At 41.4% G+C, this 24,356-nt stretch overlaps 1 protein-coding gene across 2 annotated transcripts in view; it reads left to right on the top strand.

Annotated features, from left to right (window-relative positions):
- zfhx3b (zinc finger homeobox 3b) overlaps window positions 1-24,356 on the top strand; it is a 524,157-nt gene that overhangs the window by 108,353 nt on the left and 391,448 nt on the right. The gene's annotated exons all lie outside the window — the stretch shown is intronic.

The raw sequence follows: 24,356 nt of genomic DNA, 5'->3' as shown, positions 1-24,356 counted from the left end.
GCTGCTTTTGTCAACAAGGCAGGGTTGAGCAGAATGGGGCATTTTGAAGTGCTGATAAAATGGTCAATAGACAGTAGGTGCTGGAGTAGGCCCTTCGGCCCGTCGAGCCAAGCACCACCATTTTTCAGATCATGGCTGATCATTCACTATCAGTATCCATTCCCAGCCTTATTCCCATAGCCCTCAATTCCCCTGCCCACAAGAGCCTTACTTAATTCCCTTTTGAACATATCCAGTGAATCTGCCCCTACCACCCTTTGCGGCAAAATATTCCACAGATCCACACTTCTCTGTGATAATATATTTTTTAAAAATTCTCCTCACCTCTGTCCTAAAGGGCCTTCCCTGTATTCTTAAACTATGCCCTCTCGTCCTAGTCTCTCCCAACATTGGGACCATGTAATCTGATTTCACCCTCTAGCCCCTTGATAATCTTATATACCTCAATCAGGTCAAAGGGAAGATGCTCCAGTAGCTGGAATCAAACTTCACAGCAAGGAATAAGGTTGTACTTGGTGAAGGTCAACCATACCACAGGTGGTGCGAATGCGGAACAACCAAAGGAACTGATCACACTAACCATTCGAGACTGTCATAATTTCAAAACAATATTTTTTTGTTTATATGAATACTTGGTCTACAGACGTTATGTATTGTTTGTCTGTTTGTGTGTCATGTCGGGTTGTGAGTCTGCGTGTTTCGCACCAAGGACCGGAGATTGCTGTTTCATGGGTTATACTTGAGCAATTAGATTTGACTTGACTATTCTCATCACTGCTTGGGTTCCTCATGGCAGTGTTTTCAGCTGCTTCATCGATGACCTTTGTTGTGTCACTGGATCGTAAGTAGGCATGTTTGCTAATGGTTGCCCAATGTTTATTTCGTGTGCAACTCCTCAACAAGTGAAACCATCCTGGCCTTCTCTCAGCAATACCTGGACAGCATTCAAGCACAGGCTGAGAAACGACAAGCCACATTCATTGTGATGTACAAGGCTGAAGCTGTAATAATCTCTGAGAAGGAAGAGTCCAACCGCCCACACAACGTTTATAGGCATTACTATTGCCAGGTATACGACCATCAACGTACCAAAAGTGAACATTACCCAGAAAATGGAGCAGGATTCAGGTTCAGTGAAAAACACTGTGCAGCAAGCCAGTGATAAATTAGACCATGAGACCTAGAAGCAGAAATAGGCCATTCAACCCATCGAGTCTGCCCTGCCCTTTAATCGTGAGCTGATCCATTTTCCCCCAGGCCCTCTCCTTGGCCTTCTCCCCATAACCTTTGATGCCCTGGCTAATCAAGAGCCTCTCAACCTCTGCCTTAAATACACCCAGTGACCTGGATGTGAACTGAGGTGTGATAAGGGACTTTGCTGATGACTCCCTCATTATTTCTGAATCTCAAATTCTACCTTCTCTATATCCAGTCATTATCACATATTCTTCCAGCACCCATCCACTTTATTATCACCTTGTCACACCTTCGAAATGGCTGATGTAATTGAAACTCCCTTCAACTGTCGAAAGAGTTACTGATGAAAATGTCTGCCTTATTGAATGGTGGCTCATTACATAAAGAATCCGGTATAAACTTCTCTCTGCTGAAACTGGTGCCTCTTAAGTAGTTTGGACTTAATTCCTGAATAGTGAAAGGCCACCTATTCTGTGTTCCCAAACTAAGGAACAATGAAAAGTTGGCCTGATTCCCACCCTCGATCCATTGGATGTGTCTCTTGGACGAACGTAGAGTCCGATTTAGCAAAGGTGCACAATACAGTCAATGCTTTCTGATGAATGTGATCATATGGGAGCTGCGGATTTTTGTGATCATACCTCAACCATGAGAGTTCAGGAAAATAGTGAGAAGGGGAAACAATCTGGAAGGAAAATTGTTCTGGACTAGATCCTCACAGCTTTGATTTTCTTCATGCCAATCATTGTTTGGCTCATCACGACCAAAATCTGCGGCAATGTTCATTGCATGCAACAGAAAGTTGCTTCTTTGGCGTTTATATTTACTTTGACTTAGACAAATGATGTTTGTAATATTTCAAGGGCATTTCCAAGTTCTTTAGATGGTTTCGTGTTATATGGCGAGCTCTCCACTGGCCACCGTGACAGAGGTGCACCAAAGAAAAGGTACAAGGACTGCCTAAAGAAATCTCTTGGTGCCTGCCACATTGACCACCGCCAGTGGGCTGATAACGCCTCAAACCGTGCATCTTGGCGCCTCACAGTTTGGCGGGCAGCAACCTCCTTTGAAGAAGACCGCAGAGCCCACCTCACTGACAAATGGCAAAGGAGGAAAAACCCAACACCCAACCCCAACCAACCAATTTTCCCCTGCAACCGCTGCAATCGTGTCTGCCTGTCCCGCATCGGACTTGTCAGCCACAAACGAGCCTGCAGCTGACGTGGACTTTTTACCCCCTCCATAAATCTTCGTCCGCGAAGCCAAGCCAAAGAGAAGATGGTTTATTCTTTGTAATGCGGGGAGATCTGTGGAGAGCCTTGCCACTCATTTGACCATCCTCTGTATTACTCCAAGCAAGAACCTAGCACTTTTGTTATTGAATGTGGAGTTGTTGGATGATATTTCTTAACTTTTCAACCGGTCATCTCAACTGCCCTGGGGATGTAATTCCGAAGTGCCAGTTGTCATATATGGAGGCTTTTGGTTGCAGGCACATGTCTTTTAATTCCTGAAATCATATTTGAATTGTGACCGCTAATTTGGCTGGATCTGGCCCCTGTGATCACCAGACATCTTATCAGCACATGTTTAAGTCAGCCACTTTCATGAAGTCCCCAGTGCACGTAGCCTGTCTCCTTGGGTCTGTACCACAACATGCTCTGACACTCAGCGCTGAGAGAGAGAGAGAGAGAGAGAGTGTTTCTGCCTCCAGGCTGCCCGTGCAAGTGCCATTGGTCGTGGAACAATGGTCATTTCTGGATTAGAGGGTGGTACAGTTGGCGCAACCCTGTTACAGTGTCAACGATTCTGATTCGAGTCCAACACTTTCTGTACAGATATTTTAACGTTCTCCCCCTGTTCACATGGGATCCCCCCCCCCCCACCCTTCAAATGTATGGAAGTTGTAGGTTAATTGGGGTATATGGGCAGCATGGGCTCGTGGGCCAGGAGGGCCAGTTACTGTGCTCCATGTCTAAAATTAAATTAAAATTTTTAAAAATTGTCACTGCCTGGTGACCAGGAAAGGTTTTGTACCCTCATCCCAGTCTCTGCCAAATCTACCCTTCACCTCAGGGTTGTTGTCGAGTGCAGCGCTGGGCCAGTGCTGTTCAACAGCCTGAGAGAAGAAAGGGCTTTAAGAGCAAAGAGGGAACATAATCCTTGAAATGAATATTCAGCAGGTAAACAAAACCCCATCAAGATTAAAAGGTTCCTATTATAAGACTACCCCTAAACAAGGCAGGGAGCCATCACGTTTGACATTCCAACATTGCCTGGTGTATTGTAGCCCACAACAGAGAAAGCCCTGAGCTTGTGTATTCTGAGAAATTGGTTGCAGTCGATGGAGATTTGAACCCCTATTATGTGTTTTGAAGAGTTCACAGGATTGAGGATCACCTACCTCAGCCTTGTATTTTACTGATAGAGAAATTAGTGTAAATGTGTGGAAGAGAGTAAGATTTACCTAGAAAATTATAATGATGAAGTAAAGGCATCCAGGGAAATGAGTTTTGGAGTGAATGATAAAATATAAAGAAACAATTAGCAAGTTTTTTTTATACCCTGCTGTAGAATATTAATGAACATGAATTTGCTTGAAGGTTGCAATAATATTTTACTTTTACAATTTCTTAAGTTTTATTTCTGGTTTAAATAAACTCCAAACTGAATTACTTGAGCTGCATGTACTTTATAAGAAAAAAAAATTATCTAAAAATAGGTACAGTATTTAGGAACAGCTGCTTATTTGCTGAAGTCAGGAGTTTTAACTGCATTGTTTTTTGTTACTGTGATTTATAATTAGATCAAGATTTTGCTCGCTTTGTGGGAAAGACAAAGGGAAGGATAGTATGTCTTGCCCTGTGTTTGTTGCCTTTGTCAACTCTCAATATTTTTTTGGATGAAAGAGTCATTTGGTGTTTAGTGTTGAAAATTATTACACATTTTGGGGAAGCCAGGGGGTAGTATGTTGGTGGGAATGTGGAATATTTTGAAGTAAACAGATTCCTCGATAAATTGGAATTATCAAGAGAATTATGTTAAAAATAATTGCTGGCCTTTGGGACACTTGTTGCATTACATGGTTTATGGATTGTTGCCTCAAATGTTACAACAATTGACATCTCACAGTCGAGTGATCCTCGTCGGTAGAAGATCAGAGCAGGAAGAGTAATAAATGTTCCTGAAAACACTTGTTGCCTTTGCTTGTCCAATAAGGGTTGTCGAGGTGTGTTGAGCTGGTAGGAATCAGTTGAGGGGGTTATTATTGCCCCAAAGCCTTTCGTTGCTTTCAATCTACCGTACAAAGCAACCCTTTCATTATCAAATTTGTTGCTGTTGATATTTTCTGTTAAATGCAAGGGAAGCTGTAAACCTTTAATCATGTTTGTGGGTAAACGAAATGAGTGTGTGTTCTTCAGCATACACACAAACTTGTATTTGTGTGCCTTTGTGGGTTTGTATGTGCATTCATTGTGATTCGTGCTCCACTTTGTAATAACTCCTCCAGGAGTTGGACTGATGAATTAACACAACATCTGCAGGACACATTGTGGCAAGTCTGAAGGGAAGAGATAGACAAGAAAAATCCTTGGGTCAGGCCTGGTATGCTGTGGTTTAGTAAATGGCTGTACTTCATGTGTACTGCATTTTCTCGAGCAATGCTTTACTTAATTCCTGACTTGCCAGCCGCAACACGACGATGATTTATATTTTGCAGGTGTTGCAACAGATTTTTAAAGCTCATTCAATTCCAATTTAGGAGGAGGGCACATGCCTTTTGTCAGATGAGCAGACATTGGGTTTAAGTTTATAGAAGAGCATTGGTTTTGCAACTGAACTGTTATATTTATTTATTGACTGGCCTTTAACTTTTAATTTAGATGTAGAATGAATGCCAGCCGATGCCTGTCATCGTCATGGAATGTAAAGATCGCCTCAGATGAATAGAAAGATGGAGAATCATTTTATGCAGGGCTGACAAACCTGATTTTATTCTTTCTTAAAGGCCAATAATTGAGGTTATATTCTGTAACTGTTATAAGCATTGTGGATTGTTGGTTAAAATATAATAAATTAGAGTTTCTTATTGGATTTAACATGTCCAAGTTTAGCATGCTTATTACTTTTTGTATGTGCTTGCCAACCTGTTAATACTTGCCCAGAGAGAAATACAGTTTGAGCACTTTAAATGGTGGTGCATAAAATCTGCTGATTGGAATTTTGCTTCATCCTTTGTTTTGATGCAAGATATTATCTAATGAAAATGTCCCAGACTTTGACATTCCCTGCTCCCTTTCACATGACCTGGGTCTCTCTTTCACTTGCCTTCTGGTTCAGTCATTGCTGTGACTGGTGTTGAACATTATTACACATTTTGGGAAAGCCAGGGGGCATGTTGGTGGGAATGTGGAATATTTTGAAGTAAACAGATTCCTCAATAAATTGGAATTATCAAGAGAATTATGTTGAAAATAATTGCTGGCCTTTGGGACACTTGTTGCATTACATGGTTTATGGATTGTTGCCTCAAATGTTACAACAATTGACATCTCACAATCGAGTGATCCTCGTCGGTAGAAGATCAGAGAAGGAAGAGTAATAAATTGTAGGTCAAATCTTGGGAAGTGCCCATGAGTCAGATTTGAGCCTGTGATATATTTCCCTTTAGCTCTCATCTTTCCTTCCTCTTCTCTATTCTGCAGAGATGTCTTTGGCCTCTCTTTGTTGCCTCATTTGTCCAGGTTGAGATGGTGGCTGTCATTGTCACTGTGGCATCAACATCTACTCCATCCCATCATTCAGCTCTGAGATTCAGAAGTATGGACAGTGATCCTATTTCTTACACACAAGAGGCATGAATATATTTCAGTTCTGGCTGCTTTATTTTATCATTTAAAATTTGAATTAATATTGTGAAGATGATTCTAAAAAGGTAAATGAGATCCTTCTGAAACTGAGGAGCAAATTGATCTTATCACTAAAGATTAAAGAGAGGTCTGATCCAACTGCTCGCTGTCGAGAGCTTTTGAAGCTCCAAGTTCAAGAGGCTGTGCATGTTTGGATCATGTGTAGAACTGGATGTCTGGCATTTAAAATTAATTATTTTTAATTGATGCTTCGCACAGAAAGTGGCAGATGCATTGAGTAGCGTACCAACTAAAGTTGTTGGTGTATTTGGAGCTTAATTTCAGAATCACCAGCCTGGTTTTCCAGCAGAGGGAATTACTACAGATTGATGATCAAATAGTTCATGAAATACTATGATACACTGTGGCTGTAGGGGAGATTGAGGTCTTCTAACAATTTTGAGAAGGTCAGGCTCAAAGAATGTATGATTTGATTTTCTTGGATAATCATGAAGCATTTATACAAAGATTTCTTTCAGGTGACTAAATGGTAATTCAATAATAAGGTCTACGGAAAACAGACTTGATGAGCAAAATGTTCTTTCTCATTCTGTGCTGTCTGAAATATATAATCGAATCTAAATGTTATTGTTCATAGTTTTCAGGATTTGGGTTCTAGTACATTACAGAATGTCGATATGTGGTTATGTAGATTTGTTTGTGGAAGAAATGTGTCTCAGTTTAATCTGATCACCAGTATTCAGCTAAAACTGATTAATGCCATTTTCCATGTGCTTCACGGGTAATTTTATGGGAAGGAAAGGATGAGAGTGATATGGTCCAAATTAAATGGGACTTGCTATTTAGCTGGGGCAGGTTGGCTGGAGGGCCTGTTTCCGAGCTATAAAACTGGGACTCCAGAGTACTTTGCGAGAGGGGGCGAGATGGATCTGGGCTAAATTCTGTGGTGAGAACACCACTTTGGGTTATTTAAGAAAACAAAATTTTCCTTCCCCAGTATTGCTGAACGTGAGGATTTGTTCAGTTTCTCCTGTGATGTACAGTTCTTGTAAATAATAATCATAAGTGAAATTAATTGGTGGTGCAAATTACGTTGTTTTTAACTTTGGATGTCCTTTGTGGTTGCCTTCTCTTCAATGAGGGGAGAAAGAATTGTAACTATTTCCAACAATAAAAAGAACTGCTGGAAGATCTCAGTCATTTGGCCAGACAGTATCTGTGGAGGCGAAGGGAAGATTGTAATTTGAGGTAGAGACCCGGCATCAGGACTGAGAGTGGAGATGGAAGATAGTCGATAGCTGCTAGTGGTGTAGAGTTTCATTATATCCTAAGCGATTCACAGCCAAGTTGGTGCTTTTGGAATATTATCACCAGTCCATCCCAGCAGCTCCCAGAAACAGCAATATGATAATGACCAGATGATCAGTTTTATTAATGCCAACAAGGACCGTACACTTGAAATAATGTCATAAATGGTTTCCGAGGTTAGAGACAGCCTCGCTGCAACATTTCTCACAATTAAAGGACCAGTAGCCATGGAAAAATCTCTCACTATTGCATGGAGTATCAACCTCAATGTTTGAGCCCAAAATCCTGGAATAGGAAACGAGCTACTGACATTTTGACTTGAAGGGAAAAGTTGCACCAGTCTTCTTGTAATGGTTGGGGCAAGGAATAATGCCTTGGGAACTGATGTAGTCAGATGTCCGAGGGCTTTAAATGATCATTCTCTTCAACAAATCAAAAAAGTGGATGACGTTCCCATCAGGGTCGTTCCTGCTTTCTGTAAGTCACTATTTACCACTTTGAGAAGAGCGGTCTGCGTAACTTTCTGTCAGAGAACAATGTTTGGAAGGAAAGCAAGTAACAACTTTTCAATTAATTTCTTAATTTTTAGGGGGATTGGAAATTATCACGTGACCAGGTTGACTGATATTTTAGGAGTCTTCACTGATGATGAAAATCAGATTTCAGTACCTCCCTTAAATGGAAATCAAACCTAAACAAATGAGAACCTGGCGTCAAGATGACTGGAAAGTTGGTGGAAAAACTTATCCTTGATGTGCAAACCAGAAATTTATGGAAGAATCCTGAATACATGAGATTTCTCTGCAAGTGAATTATTTGCTCAGTTCTATTGAGGTCTGGAGTGAGCATTTTCACTCTGCCCATGACATTCATATCAAGGATCCATGGGCAGTGGAAGTTTGGGGGGAGGGGGAATGTTCCTGGTCTTTTATACATTTAGTCTGGTGGAATCATCCAGATAAAATCATGGCTTCAATCCCTCTGTGCAAGAGAACAATAATTATATTTCCTGGAAGTGTACATTCAACCCACTCAGTGACTCTGAAGGGTATCTCTTTTACTTACCTTTCTCGAAGGGGTGCCGTACAACACTAATGGTGACTCTTTACCTGCCTGCATCAGGCCGAAGGGAATGTCATGTAATATTACTTATTCTGTACTATTACATGACAATAAAGATATCTTGTTCTCAGGCCCTCTGCCTTGCAAAGCAACATTCTGCATTCATTTGGCATTTTTCCTGCTTCCAGGATGTTTCCACAGCTAAAGTTCTTTTGTGTGAGATACTTACACTTTGCACTAAATAACCTGGAGGTGACGGACTAATTAGTCCAACTTGGTTCCTGTTCAAGGAGGACTGCGGTGATTAGTCCACCATAATAAGACCCTTCTTTTTCTCAGATACCACCATTAGATCTTGCCCAACAGTTTATGATTTAACTTTTCACCTGAAAGTCAGCCCCTCCCCACTTGCCCTACCTGCATCTGCAACCCTCAGGTCTACTTAGGGTGGTGAAGAAAGCGTTTGGCATGCTCATCAGGGCATTAAGTACGGAGATGAGCTTGTGAAAGGGATTCCTGATTTTCACACGATGATGGTAGATAATTTGGTCGGCATGGATGTTGGTCTGAATGGCCTATATCCATGCTCCACACAAGACCAGCCATGCCGAATTTCAGAAATGGGTCTTGAAATCACAGCTGAGCTGGTCTGAGGTGTGTGCTGGTGCGGTGCCTTTGCAGGCGCCAACAGCCGCCCACTGAATACAAATAGCCTGTGTGTCCATTTTCAAATGAGGTGTGGACTTGAGGAAGTCTCGGGTCAGCCCTTGTAGGGCTGTCAAATCACCAGAAATGTTGAAACTTCTGTTCTAAAGGGGTGAATAAAACGATTGCATTTACCATGAATATCCAAGCCGGTGTGTCTGATTCAGGACAACCAGGGGTGTTAACTTCGGCTTGAAGGAGCTGAATGGCTTTTGTTGTCCCTGACTATTCCGCCTTCATTATTTCTCTTCACACCTCATTTATTTCCTAAAATTTCTGCTTGAATTTTGCATGATTCCAAGGTTAGGAATCAGAATAACTATAAAACTACGCTCTCCGTTCAACCCAAAACCCGTAAGAATGAAAGCTTTTGCCACAGTTGAAATTGGAGGTATTTATCAGACAATGGGGTGTAGAAAATATCTCTTAGTAAGAGCAATGTTAGTTTTGGTTCTGACGCATGACAAGTGCAACCTAAGTAGGTCAGACAGTACAAAATCCGTCCGTCTCTTTAATTGGTTTTCAGTTGAAGTATTTTCAAACTCATTAATATCATGTAACAGCTAGAATTTTCGTTGCTCTTGTTAGTGAATTATGCACCACTGAAAATCAACCCTGCCTGAATTTTTAAGTGCAAAGGTCAAAGTGTATTGTGGAGATGGCAGAGCCCTCCACCCTCACGGCTTTGCATCTATGACCAAGAAGATTAAGTAACCTTTTCCTTCAAAAGGTTGTGTAAAATTAGTTTTCAGGAGCTCATTGTGGTAAAACAAAGCCGGGGAGAACCTGCAGCTTAAGAAACAAAGGGGTAGCTTTAGCTTTTTTCTCTCTCATTCACCACCCTTTCTGTCTAGTGACTTAACACAGCAGTAAACACAGTATTCATCTTCACTTTATCTTCCAAACTTGATGAGATCATGCCTCTCTCTAATCACTTTTGCAGGGTTTTTTCAATGAAGCGTGCAGTCAGTTTAGCTTTTATGTGAAGGGTGAGGGTGTTGAGGTAGACCGAAAAGAGGGTGGTGGGGGATGGGGCATATTTTGCATCGACCCGAGATGAGAAATGAGATTCAGTCAGTTCACAATTTTCACTCCTTGCATTGATTAATTCGATGGAACGAGTCGTCATAAATGATTTGTTTTCAAGATTTGTTTGTCCCAGGATTCGTGGACATTCGGCTAAAGTGGTGGGTGCTGGTGCATTTCACTGGTGGGCTCGGGTCACTTTCTCAATATCGGCCTCCCCGTATCTCTGCAGTGTTTGCATAATTCTCTGGAATGGTTTCAAATGGTCACCCAGCGGCTTGTTTTGACAGAGCCACCAAGGGAAGATCACAGCTTTTTACTGCAGCACTTTGTAGAGCTGTGAGCCGTTCTGATTACATTATAAAAGTGGAATATGAAGATAATTATGCAGATCTGTTAAGGTGTGTATTGGATACTTCACATTCAGTAGCGTGCAGTTATTTCACTAAATGCAGACACTGTTAAGTTTTGGGCCTGTTCTTACCAACACTGAAGAAGAACATGTCAAAATCTGATTATTTTGTACATAAGTTCAAGTGTTTTAAATGACCGTTCTCTTCAGCAAATCCACAAAAGTACTTGACGGGATTTTTTTCCTTCCTTCAGTTTAATCCTACATCGTGGGAAAATAGTAGATGACATTTCTGTCACACTTCATGTATTGTAAGTGCTGTAAACCTCTTTTTTTAAAAAAAAAATTTGCTAAGTGAATTTCGGAAGGATCGGATGGGAGTGTTTTGAGGAAATAGAGTTTACAAGAGATGATGTAGGAGTGATGAAGGTTTTGGAAGCATGACAAGTCCACTTTGGTGAATGGGCAGAAAATCCAGGTTGACCCATTCATTGCAGGGTTGAGAATGATTTGCACTGGGCAAAGATAATAAACACAACAACAGCAATGTAAGAGATTACCTGGCATTATTAATAGCTGGATTCTGTGCAGTGAGCCTCACATCTGGCTATCGGGTTTCTGCTTTGTAACAATTAACATAAAGAAGTTAATTGGGTGCAGTGTTTTAGGATGGTTACATCTGTTTCTTACTTCATTGTGGTTGTATGATTGACCTTGATGTTTGGTCCAATGAACAGACAGGGTTTTTGGCTCGCGTCTCATCCCAAGTGTTGTAGATTTGTCAAAGCAGCACTCACCTAGTAACATACAAGCCTGAATTATTTGGAGTGAATCTTTAGTCCGTAAACATGAGACTAAGATGTTGAGTTCTGAGATTTTCTTTTATTGGGAACCTGATGAAGGGTCTTTGACCTTGGACGTTTCTCCTTCCTCAGATGAGTTGGATCTGCTGAATGTGTCCAGCATTTTCTATTTTATTTGAGAGTTCTATTGTAACCTGATGGTTGTGAAGTCAGCTCTGATGATGGCAATTTCATGTAATATTACATCTGTTTTATTACCTGACAATAAAAGAATCTTGCATCTCGAGCAGCATGAACAGAAGAACATAAGAAATAGGAACAGGAGAAGGCATACAGCGCAGTGACAGGCCTTTCCAGCCCCCCAAGCCCGTGCTGCCAAAATGCTCCAATTGACTTGCCACCCCTGTACATTTTGAAAGGTAGGAGGAAATCGAGCATTCGGAGGAAACCTACGCAGACACAGGGATAATGTACACAATCCTTACAGACAATGCCCGGTCACTGACACTGCAATAGCATTGCACTAACCGCTACGCTAACTGTGCTGTGCCAACATGGCCCCTGCAACCCACTCTGATTCTCTGTAAGATAACAGCATTTTCTGTTGTTCTAAACCGATCATTGGTCCAAAATGACCACTTTGGGCTTTTATTCTGTATTCTGATCTTGCTCTCCTTGATCTGAGCATCTTGATGCCAAAGCTGGGGCATTATTTCATCATTGTGAATGATACAGAAATGTTGAGAAAGTAAATCTTTCCCTTGGAGTTCAGTCTTGAACTGCTTTGGTTATGAGGTTACCAGCCAGCCAATGCTCTCAATTTATGCACACGATTACATGTTTCAGTCAGGTTTATCTGCATAATATGTGTCTTTTAATTTGAAACACCACTTCTCAAGGCTAACTCTTCTTAATTTCAGCTCTGAATGACCGCTCTTCTGGTATGCAATATCATCGGAACCCTAGCATATTCCTGTCTTTGCATCGATCGTGATAGCTGTACTTGCTTGGATTCAGAGAAAGAAATGTTGAGACACTGCAACAAAATAGATCTTTAGATCTCCCAGTGGCCAACCATATCAATTTTGTGCCTCACTCCCACACTTAAATGACAGTCCATAGTGTCATGTGCTGTCAAACCAAGACCACCACTAAATTGGAGGAGCAGCACCTAATTTTCATTCTAGGCCCTCGCCAACTGGACGGCATAAACAGCAACTTCTCCAGTTTATGCTCGCCTACTCCCCATTCTCCTTCTCTCTCCCCATCCCTTTTTCTCCAGCTCTCCACCCCTCTCCATTTAAAAGCCTCCCCTTGCTTGCTCCTGTTAGTGGGACCCCTCCCTTATCCATCCATTACCTCTTGCCTGTGGGACTAGTTCTCCACCCCACTTCGCTCTCCATACACAAAGCCATCCCCTTGTTTGCTGGTGTTCCCTCCATCTCTTAACCACATTAACTCCTGCCTGTGGTCCTCCCCTGCCTCCTTTCTCTCGCCCCCCCCCCCCCCACCCCCACCATTGTATTCAGGCACATTCCTACATTTTGCTCATACCTTGATGAAAGACTCAAGCCCAAAATGTTGGTTCTGTATCTTGATCTTTGCTCTATAAAGGACACTGTTTGACCTGCTGTATTTCTCCAGCATTTACTTCAATCACAGTGTCTGCAGACTTCTGTGTTTCATTCCAGATCTTTAGTTGAGCAGAGTTGTGATATGCTTTCAATAAATACGTACCACAAACTTTTAGAAGCATTTCCCCATAAATACTGCTTTTGGCACAAAAATAAGAAAATATGTATAATAATTTGAAATTAAAAGAATTCTGCAGTTAGTTCAAATCCAAAATAAAGCAGAATGTACTGGAAATACTCAGTGAAACACAAAAGCCTGGAGATGCTGTGACTGTAGCAAAAACATACAGTAATGCTGGATGAACTCAGCTGGTCTCTCAGTACCCATAGGAGGTCAAGATTATAAAACCAACCTTTGAGATGTGAGCCCTTCAAGGAAGCCCTTGAGGAAGGGCTCGGGCCTGAAACACCGGAAATATATCTTTACCTCCTTTACCTCAGCACTGGCTGAGTTCATCCAGCATTTTTGTTTTTTTACCAGAAATTCTCAGCAATTTTCGGCCACAACTGTGGGGAGAAATCGTGCCAATTCCACCACCCCCTCTCCCGCCCCACCAAAAATGGGAAAATGTTGAACGAAAGCAAGAGAACAATTTTGTGTGGCTGCATGCTGAGAAGAGAACGGATCATGAAGGATGAAGTGACAGCTGATTCTCGGTCATTAGCCAATGACGGAGTGATGGCTGGAAGCCAAATATACAGTTCTTCCTGGTTGGCTGAGGCACACGCCATGCTGCAGCCTACTGTCTACATCTCGTGCATCTCCCAACCATGAAAAGGAAGACCTTGGATTGGTCAGTTGTTATGTAAATATTTTAGAATGTTAAATGATAACATATTTTGCAGATGAATGGAGCTTCTGTAATCGCTTGAATAGAATAAAATAAATAGAAACTTGGAAGTTGGTGAGATTGGACAGAAGGTGGGGTAGTGGGGGTGAGTAGACGAAAACAATGATTTATCACACGTTGGTTTACATTTTTTTTATTATCCACAATGTTGATTTTTCATTAAAGAGGCCACCGCTCTGAAACTACTTTCACACATTTCAGAACTGCATTAAGAATTCAAAATACTTGCATGCAAGGAGTGTATGTGGCTTTTTAATGGAATTTCCCATCATTACAGCCCAGTGATCTACATTTCTGATCAATGAAAATTAAATTGCTTTAGTTCATCAGCTGCTCATTGCGACGAGACAGAGTCTGAGTGTTTCCCTGGTGGTGGTTCCAGTAAGTTTGTAATATGTCTTAACTATTTCACGGCTGGTAGCAATAAAATTTTTGTTAACCTCTTTTAGTGACATTTTCTCACTACCAGTTTGTCTATAACACAAGTTAAATAATGTAGTTTGAAGGTTCCTTTAATCTGTAACAGAGGGAGACGCGTAGAAAAAATATTTGTAAAACTTCTCCCGTTTCTCCCACTTTCTGGAAGGACAAAAGTCAAGAGTTGGACAATTAGCCAGAACTGGAGAAAATCATTTCTTGGAGCTTGGAGAAGGTGGGGAGAGGCTGTCAAGGGACATGCATGCAGGACAGGAATTTTAAATTCAATGTATTGGTGGATGCAGCAAAACGTTATCTTAGAGCAGAAAATGAATTGAGGCAGTTTATAAGCACATAATTATCGCAACAGTTTAGTTCACTCAGTGAGGCAGAAATTCATCATTGAGCCCTTGCGCAAAATGAGGTGACCATGTTGTGCAGTGTTTTCAAAATACAATTTATTTGGCTTGAATGGAACCAAAACTACAGCTTCACAGGGAAGGGGGGCCCCAAAAAACTTTCAGCAGAATTCTAAGGGTTAGGGTTAGGGTTTGGGTTTGGGTTTGGGTTAGGGTTTGGGTTAGGGTTAGGGTTAGAAAAGCTGGTGTAGTTTATGTGGTGCAATAGGAAGGCCAGTGTGTGATAGTTAATTTAATATCTTAAGTGACAAATGAAAAATTCTTAACATCATCTAAACCTGGAGTTGTGATACCTCTGGAACATGTTCAAGTCTGTATTTGGACATACAGCATGGTAAAAGGCCATTTTGGCCCACAAGCCCGTGCCGCCCAATTAACGTACAACCCTCGGTACATTCCTAACGGTGGAAGGAAACTGGAGCCCCCAGGAAAAACCCATGTAGACACGGGGAGAACGTACAAGCTCCTTACAGACAGCAAGAGATTCGAACCCTGGTCCCAATCACTGGTGCTGTAAAGGGCAGTCTTTATTTAAATTTATGTTCATGCTTTATGTAACGGCTAGGTCCTGAGATTGAATATATTACTGTATCTAAAGTTCGATATGTCCTGATCTGCAATGGCATAACATTATATTTTATCAAGAACTGGAATGACAAATAAATAAATTAAAATTAATTACAATAAATATATGGTAAATTTTATTTTAATTAATTCAACATATTAAGATGCTCCAGTAAGATGGATTACAATGTACCATGTTTAGAAATGATAGTAGATAATTTCATGATTCTACATGCAATAATCCACTGAAATATATCAGGATAAAAATATTTTCATTATTATATTCTGTTGAGAAGAAGGTGCCTGCTACAGTCAATCGCCCCCCCCCCCCCCCCATCTAAGCAAAATAGATTTTGTGAATTAACTATTTATAAAAATTGCACCTATCAGCATTGCAGAGAGGTCCTTGAGAAATGCACCAGTGGGTCCTAACACAGTGTGCACTCACTGCTAAATTTTTACCAAGAGCACTATTTTTCCACAACTGCAAAGAAACATTTTCCCACGCCTTCTCTCTTGCTTCCCCTTAATCAGCTGGGTTCCTGTGTTTGTCCCAAATGTTGCGCCTCTGAGCTAGATTGAAGTCCAAATGTTGTCATTGCTTAAGCAAGATTAAAATCTTTAATGAATGAACATAGTTTGGTTATAAAATAATTAAAGGGGATTAAATCAAGGAGTGACAAAACTGTAAGTGAAGCATGGTGTGGGGTCTGTGGCTATGTGTGTGCGTGGGTCTGTATGTGTGTTGCGTCGGTGTGTGGGTCTATGTGCATAAGTGGGTGTGTATCCATCTTTGCGTACGCGTGTGCCTGTCTGTCTTCATGATGTACATCCAGGATACCCAAATTAAACTCTGACTAATAACACACCGACAAGATTTTGGTTCCCCATCTGCTGGGTAAAGTTGACACATTTGAGCATCTTTAAGAATTTGCAATCTAGTGACATGGAATATTTGCATTTTTAAGAAATATTAAGATCAGTAATTAAGGCAACGGTGTGTAGAAAAATAAAATGATGAAAAGTATAAATACATTTGAAATCAAAGATACAAATTCAGATTTTGCAACATCTGAAAGACGCACGAATGTCAAAAGTTGTCGATAAGGCCTCATGGGACTTGAGAAAAAAAAAACTTGTTTTTCACAAGAGTGAAGTTTTATCCTGACGCGCATCGGAAGATGTCCTTTGTTACACTGAAGCAGATATGGGTGAAAGCCTGCTTCTGTATAAATGGCCTGCTGATAGCACAAACGGATATTATGGAGAGCATCTGGACTCTATTGTCTGTCACTGAACATATCTAGGATTTCCTGTACGCTGGTATATCAGGCAAAATGGAACAAAATCCACAGTCTGATAGTTCAAAGAAAGCTGATATTCAATCAAAAACAGAATGTGGCACTATACAATCTAATTTCCATGGAGTTGTGTTCAGTGGCAAAAGAAAATTATTCCAGTTAGGATCATTGCCCCCTGTAGATTTTTACCCCTGGAAAACACCTAGTCAGAAAGGCTGCATTTATGGCAAATGATCTTGAGTCAATATTTTTTTGCTGGCAATCTTTTGTCTCACCTGGAAAAATGTGAGGTTTTAGTTGGGTAAAGGGTGGGGTGTGGGTGGTGCAGAGAAAAGTAAAAAGAGGTAAGAAAGTGGAAAGAAGAGCATTTAAAGGACAAAAGAGGGTGAGAACAATGCGGAAGGGAGCATCTGTCTATTGGTGTCCGGGCACAATGATAAAATTCAATACAGATGTGTTCCATTCGAATGCTGTAGTTCACACCTGGAAGATGATGCAGATTGCAGCATTCAAAGGATTAAATACTAAATGCACCATCTTCTGCCACATTTGATATCTTCTGCAGCAATGTCCGGTGGGAACCATGTTAAGTACCCAGATCAGAGGGTGAGAACCCTTTCTTCCCACAGATATGCTCCTTGCTGAGTGTTTCAGATGTAAGATGAGCACTGAGGAGAACACAACAAAGCCATTGCCAGCCCCCTGTTTCCTCTGAATATAGAAGTAGGAGATATGGTCCACAATGCTTGCTGTTGAAAGGTTGCCAAGTGACCCAGCTAAATGTTCAGCTGATGTTCCTCGTGTGAAGTCCTGAATTGGTGTAGTGGTTAGGGCAATGCTCTTGCAGCACCATCAACCTGGGTTCAAATCTAGTGCTGTTTGCAAGGAGTATTTATATTCTGCCTGTGTCTGTATGGGTTTCCTCAAGTGCTCTGGTGTACTCCCAACCCTAAATGTACTGGGGAGGGGGGGGGGGGGGATTTGTAGGTTAATTGGGTATTATTGGGCGCCATGGGCTCGTGGGTTGAAAAGGCCTGTTACCCTGCCACATGTTTATTTTTAAATTTTTTAATTCATCTCCTTACCCCACACCCACCTCAGAGGATGTTGTTCTCAGCGAAAAGCTGAGCTCTTTTTCCATTGCTTTTGCATCCTTGTCCACCACCTTGGCCAAGCATTCTCCCATCATGTAGCCTCCCCTTTATTAAGGTTTCTAAATTCTCATCCAACTTGGACTCGTGTGCTTTCCGGATGTTTTTTTTTTGTAGGAAATTAGTAGTGAAATTATAAATAAATATTGATATTCTTCTCCATTAAGCCATATTTTGGCCAGCTCAGGATCAGCTATGTCTGCAACATTGGGCTAGGATGCGTGTGGACTGAACAGTACATTTATTGACATGACTTGGGACTTTGTTGGACTATGGTGCAACCATATTTTGCCACATTTTCTCTTGTCAGCAACTCTTCTGAACCCGAACCTGGCACAATCTGTTTAGACCACTGACTGAAGATCCTCATGTGTGATTGGAGGCTATCTTCCCACCTTGTACTGGCCCCAGGAAATTGATCTGCAAGTGATCTATCATCTGTTTTATCTCTTTTAACCATTCTACCCCCTTTATCAATTATTTTCATCCTTCTTTAAGATCTCTCCAGCAATTTTTTTCATCATGGAAATCAAATCTGTACACTACTTGGCTAATCTTATCAAAGAATTGTTTTGGCTGAGAGAGGCCATTCGGTTGTTGAGTCATTGCAGGAATTTATGGAGCAATCCCTTTGGCTCTAAATAAAAGTAGCCACTGTTGGAACTGACGTGGCTGTGACTGCAATCTTGTGTGTCAATCCTTTTTTGGTTCTTATGAAATTCTTCTTTCAAATGAACAAAGTGAAAGATACTGTAAAAACACAGTGCTGGAGAAACTCAGCAGGTCAAACACCGTCCTTTATGTAGCAAAGATAAAGATACATACCCAACAAAATGTAGGCTCGTACCTTGATGGCTCAAGCCTGAAATTTTATCTTTGCTGTATAAAGTGCACTGTTTCACCTGCTGAGTTTCTGCAGATTTATGTTTTTACTTCAATCTCAGTGTCTGCAGTGTTTCAGTCCTGAGAGAGATCACTGCTCATGACTTGATCACTTCTGCATTGGGGATACCATTTTCTGCACCATTTCCACACCATTTTCTGCAACTTCTCACTACCTCACTTTTTCTCTTTTTGCACTAATTGTTTACTTTCTTAAATCTTGTAGCATATGCAGAATGGTAATCTGTTTTGCAGTTTTGCAGTTGTAATGTTACTGCTGCAAGGCAACAAATTCATGACAATAAATCTGATTCTCTTCTGTTCTGTTCTGGCCCTGAGCTTATGGCGACTGGCCATGTTAATTCTTTGGTTGACTGCTGTTGTGATCTTTTTTCTATTTTGTCTCCTGCCAAAGCTTGAGAAGCAGCATGTCATCTTTTGATTAGGATTTTGACAGCACCTGGATTCAATACTAGATTCAACTCTTTCAGCTCACAAGCTTTGTTGAAATAGCGCCTATTGGAAAAGATTTTTCTATTTGAGGTTGAATTCCCTCTGAACGCAATGATTATTTATTTACCTTTTCTTCTCTTTCCCCTTTTCCTGTGGACTTCAAGCCTTTCGCTATTTAATCCATCAAAAGATGTTTCCTTAGGTTTTGTTCTTTACTTTGCCTCACCCTTCTTCCCCCTCCCCCCGCCCTGGCCTCCAAACTTCCTTAAAACTTAATAAATCTTTATTAACTTTTCCAATCAAAGATGGGTCATTGGCTGAAACTTTCCATTTGTTTTTCACTTCTCCACAGAGGCATCTTATCCTGCCACGTGTTTCCATAATTTTCTGCCTTAATTTTAATGTTACATCTTCTACACTGGGGCACTTTAGTTTTAACTCTTGAAGGAATGGTGTGTGTGTGTGTGTGTGTGTGTGTGTGTGTGTGTGTGTGTGTGTGTGTGTGTGTGTGTGTGTGTGTGTGTGTGTGTGTGTGTGTGTGTGTGTGTGTGTGTGTGTGTGTGTTGTGACCAATATGGGCAGTAGTGGAACCTGGGGACACAATTTCTTTTTAAAAAAAGGAAGATAAATTCTCTCTCACCACCCTGTCCTTGCCCTTCTCACACAATGTCATACATAATTTAAAAGAATATACGCTGTAGCTCATAGAGCAAAGAAGCCAGATTGACTTCTCTTTTTTCGCACTTGAGTCCCATTTGTTTAGAACTTAATAAGGTATGCGTGTATTTAAAAAAATATATATATATACACACACCAAAGAAATCTGTGCAACACCAATGAAAAAAACGAGAATGTTAGCAAGATTCATCTGATCAATTTGAACAACCAAATACCTTCATAAAATGTCCTTCAATTATTTCTTCATTATCTGAAGTAAACTTGAATTGAGTCCCACATAATTTAAAACAAAAGGCAGGTAACTCAGATGACCATGGCCGAATGCGTTCAATGTTATTTGCAGATAATACCGAGATAGGTGAAAGGGCAGGGAGTGATGAGGAAATGGAAAGGCTGCAGAGAGACCGAGTTAGATTAGGAGAATGAAAGACAATGTTGGAAGGTCATCCACTTTGGTTGAAAGAATAAAAGGGCAGACTTATTTGGATGGGGAAAAAATTCAAAATTCAGAGGTGCAAAGGGACTTGGGAGTCCTTGTGCAGAATACCCTAATCCAGGTTGAGTTGGTGGTGAAAAAGATTAAAGCATTGTTGGCATTCATCTCCAGAGGAATAGGATGTAAGAGCAGGGATGTGATGTTGTAAGGCACTGTTGAGGCCTCACTTGGAGTACAGGGTACAGTTTTGGGCTCCTTGTTTAAAAAAGGATGCACTGGCATTGGAGAGGGTTCAAAGAAGATTCACACGAATGATTCTTGGAATGAAGGGATAAGCGCACGAGGAACGTTTGACAACTCTCGTTCTGGTATGGGGACGCCAATACCCATGAGCATAAACCCCTCCAAATGGTAGTGGAAGCAACTCAGGACATCACGAGCAAAACTCTCCCCACCATCGAGAGCATCTACAGGGAACGCTACTTTTGGAGAGCAACATCAATCATCCATACCACCCAGCCCTCGCTCTGTTCTCCCAATTACCATCAGAAAAGAGGCATAGGTGGCACAAGACTCCCACCACCACGTTCAGGAACAGCTGCTACCTGTCCACCATCAGACTACTTTACAACAAACTCAATCAGGGACTCATTTAAAGATTCTTACTTCTGCACTTTATTGATTTTTTTTCTTCCTCTGTATTGCACAGTCAGTTTGTTTATTTGTTTGCACATGCACATTGAGTACAGGTTTTTTTGCACTGCCAATAAGAAGTAATTCTGCCTCACCCACTCTGGCAATAAATCTGAACTCGTATACTGTGCACCTCGGAGTTCTGAAAAATGAGAAATGTTGGAAGGGCTGGACAGAGTAGATGTGACAAAGTTGTTTCCCTTAGTGGGAGAGTCTAGGACAAGAGGGTACAACTTCAGGATTGAAGTTTAAGACCGAGATACTGAGGAATTTCTTTAACCAGAGAGTGGTGAATCTCTGGGATTTGCTACCACAGTGCATGTGGAGGTCATTGGGTGTACTTAAGGTAATGAGTGATATGTATCGGAATAGATGTGGTATCAAGGGTTATGGGGAGAAGGCAGGGGAGTGGGGCTGAGTGGGAGAATGGATCAGCTCATAATGGAATAGTGGAGCAGACTCATTTGGCCGAATCACATACTTCTGCTCCTTTATCTTTTCCACTGTTTTCTTTGATATTTTCTCCTATTTTAAAATGACTATCTCAATTTGTCAGGCTTCTTTTAACCACATAAATACCCAAGCTTGCAGTCCGTTGGACTTAACATCCATCGCCTTGTCACCTTCCACGACCCACTCTGACTCCTCAGTGGGTTCAGTTTCTGGACAGGTTGATTCCCTGTGCTTGGCTCTTCACATTTTTTGCTCTTCCCTTTCCTGCGTAGGGAATGATTATTTTGTTAACTTCAGTGGAAAACCCACTTGGCATTCTTTCAACCTCTCTGTAAAAGAACCGTGTTTTTAATTGTTGAACTGGGAAAAGGTGCGGTGTGAATGGAAGCCTTTGTGTTGAACAGCATTAATCAATCTGCTGACACTAGGCCCCCTTGTAGTCACCTACTGTTTGTATATATTATAAGGCCTAATTACATATCAGCATTGACTGATGGGTGAGCCCTGTGCAGCACCAAGCCTCAGCATCAAAGTATTGTCAGATCAGTTGAACAATGTCACTTTTCCCAGATTAAAAGTAGTGATTTTGAAATGCCAGTCCGAGCAAGAGCAGTAAACTTCGATCTCTCTTTTTGCGCACTCTCTAGTTTTAAAGAGCGAAAAACTTGTCTGTGGATGAAATTGGGCTTCAACGAGCCTGGTTTTCTCACTGTACTTACTAGCGGCTTCAATTGTCACTCCCACTTTGTTTAGACAAGGCGTTTGCTGGCTTCCTGCTGGTTGTGAAGCTGTTTATGCTAATAATCTCATTAGTGTTGAAAGCGCCTGGTCTTTTTAATCAGTGTGTGCAAAGCAAAGCTTGTTTATGTTGACATGCTGCCAGTGCTGGCTCTATTTGGCCAACCGAATGCAGAGCAACTGATGATCTTCTGGAATACAGAAGGACTGAGGCTTTCGAATGGAAGCCCTAGGTTTATAGCTGTGTGAACAGACAAAAATGAAAAGCCTGGCATATTTCACTTCCACTTTAACCTAAGGAAGTTTGTATATTTAAAATAAAAATATGGTTGTGGTTTTCAGTGAGCATTGCCCCCAAGCTTCCCTCCCACTACCAACCCTACATTCAAAATTTTGCTTCCTTTTCTCTTGAACATGCAATATTTGACTTCAAACTCCTCTCTGATATCTTTGCAATCTTGTTTTTTACTACGATCACAGTGTTGGCAAACTTTTGTGTTTTGCTCATCTTTGTAATCTTATCCAGCCCTCTGTACCCCCAAGCAGATAAAGAACTGCTGGAGAAACTCAGCAGGCCAGACAGCATTCGTGGGTAAAAATAGTTAGTGTTTCCATTTTGAACCCTTTATTGAGACTAAGATAAAATGGTGGTGGGGGGGGGGGGAAATCACATATATAAAGGGGAAGAAGACTAGGGGAAGGAGCTAGAGGTGATATATAGTGGAGGTGGGGAGATAAGTTGGGGGAGAAACTCCTATAGCAAGCATGTTGTTCCTCTGAGTGCTTGCACTTCTCCAATTATGGCTTTCTGACTAGCCCTGATTTTAATTCCTGTGTCATTAATACTCATCCTTCAGCAGCCAGACCATAAGCTTGCTCTCTCTGCCCTAAACCTGAACAAATGCCTCGCCCTTCAACCTGCAGTTTAGAACTTGAATCTTCCTCGTGGCTTGGTCTCAGAGTTTCTCAGTAATTCCAATGTGAAGTAACTTGAGATATTTTTGTACATTAAAGGTGCTTTACAAATGTTTTGTGGTTGTTAGCCAACTTTGAACATCTCTGGGCTGCAACATCAATAAACGACGCTGCTTTGCAGTTTAAGTGCTGGCGTAAGCAATTTTTTTTCTTTTGTTTATTTTCTTCTCCCCATTGGTTGCAATGTGTTCTGTGACAAAGATGGAATTGCAGATGGAATTGCTTGCAATTTACCCCACCCCTAAATAAGACAGGCAGACTAAGTTCTACCACTTTCCATAGTGGGCCATTTGAATGTGTCGATGGTTCTTCCTCTCCTATGGTGCCGACTGCTCATTGTGTTGTCAGGAAAGATGCACCTAGCTATTTGTGTATTCCTGGTTTCTTGTAAGTGATGAATTAAAGTTGCAAATGTGTCTTGTGCAATACTAAATCTCCTTTCACACTATCAACCCTCTTAGGAAGTGGGTAACTCACCAGGCATGCTGCGCTCAGGAACCTTTCTCACTACACCATGATTTACCTGGTTAATCAGCAACCCTGCATTTCAAGGGGAGTCCCCCCCCCCCCCCCCACCCCCCACCCAGCAGTGACAATGCGGGAATAGGTTGTGCTTTCACGCCGCCAGAAGGCGATTGGTGAGTTAACTCAGCCAGGCTCTGACACTTGACCCCTCCAAGTGTAGGAGCCCAATTGAATTTAACTCGTCCTGCCAGGTTGCGACATTTCACAACACGCGATTATCGGGTAAGGACCTGGTAAATTGCCCAGTTCAACTTACATGTAGTCGGCAGTGTGGAAGGGGAGAAGCTTCAGGCATCAACCTTGCTGCTTGAATGTTATTACCTGCGTCCATTTCCTTGTCTCAACAAAATGCTCAGAAGATCTGTCAATTGCATTTTTTTTTTGTTTGCTGCATTTCTTCGTTCTCTCAGTTGGATCCATGATCATTATATCTAAACAACAAACTGTGAACCAGTTGATGATCGGGTCTACTGCGTGTACTTGACATTGGCCAAGTATTGATTCATCAAACTGAATGGAATTTCAGAGATTTAATCAATTTCATCCTCACAGGATTCCTCAGTTATTGACTTTGGAAGCGGAAATCAATGTACCGATGGTGGAACAATTGAAGGATGATTGGAGTTACAATGAAACGAACGCAGATAGTTGGGGAGAATGACAGATGTACTGAGGCAAGAGACCATGGAGAGATTTGAACACAAAAGGTCACTGCTTAGGCAAGAGTCCATGTAGGTCACTGAGCACAGATGAGACCTAGTAACAGATTCCCATGCAACCCTGGGGAGATGACAAGGATGGCATAGGAACAGTCAAGACTAGATGTAGTTTAGAAGAGTGTGACTGTTTTATTAGCAGAGGT

This window comes from Narcine bancroftii, chromosome 10 (assembly GCF_036971445.1).
Source record: "Narcine bancroftii isolate sNarBan1 chromosome 10, sNarBan1.hap1, whole genome shotgun sequence".
In the NCBI taxonomy this organism is placed as follows: Eukaryota; Metazoa; Chordata; class Chondrichthyes; order Torpediniformes; family Narcinidae; genus Narcine; species Narcine bancroftii.
Note: the sequence above shows the minus strand (reverse complement) of the source record. Positions and strands in the feature narration are given on the sequence as shown.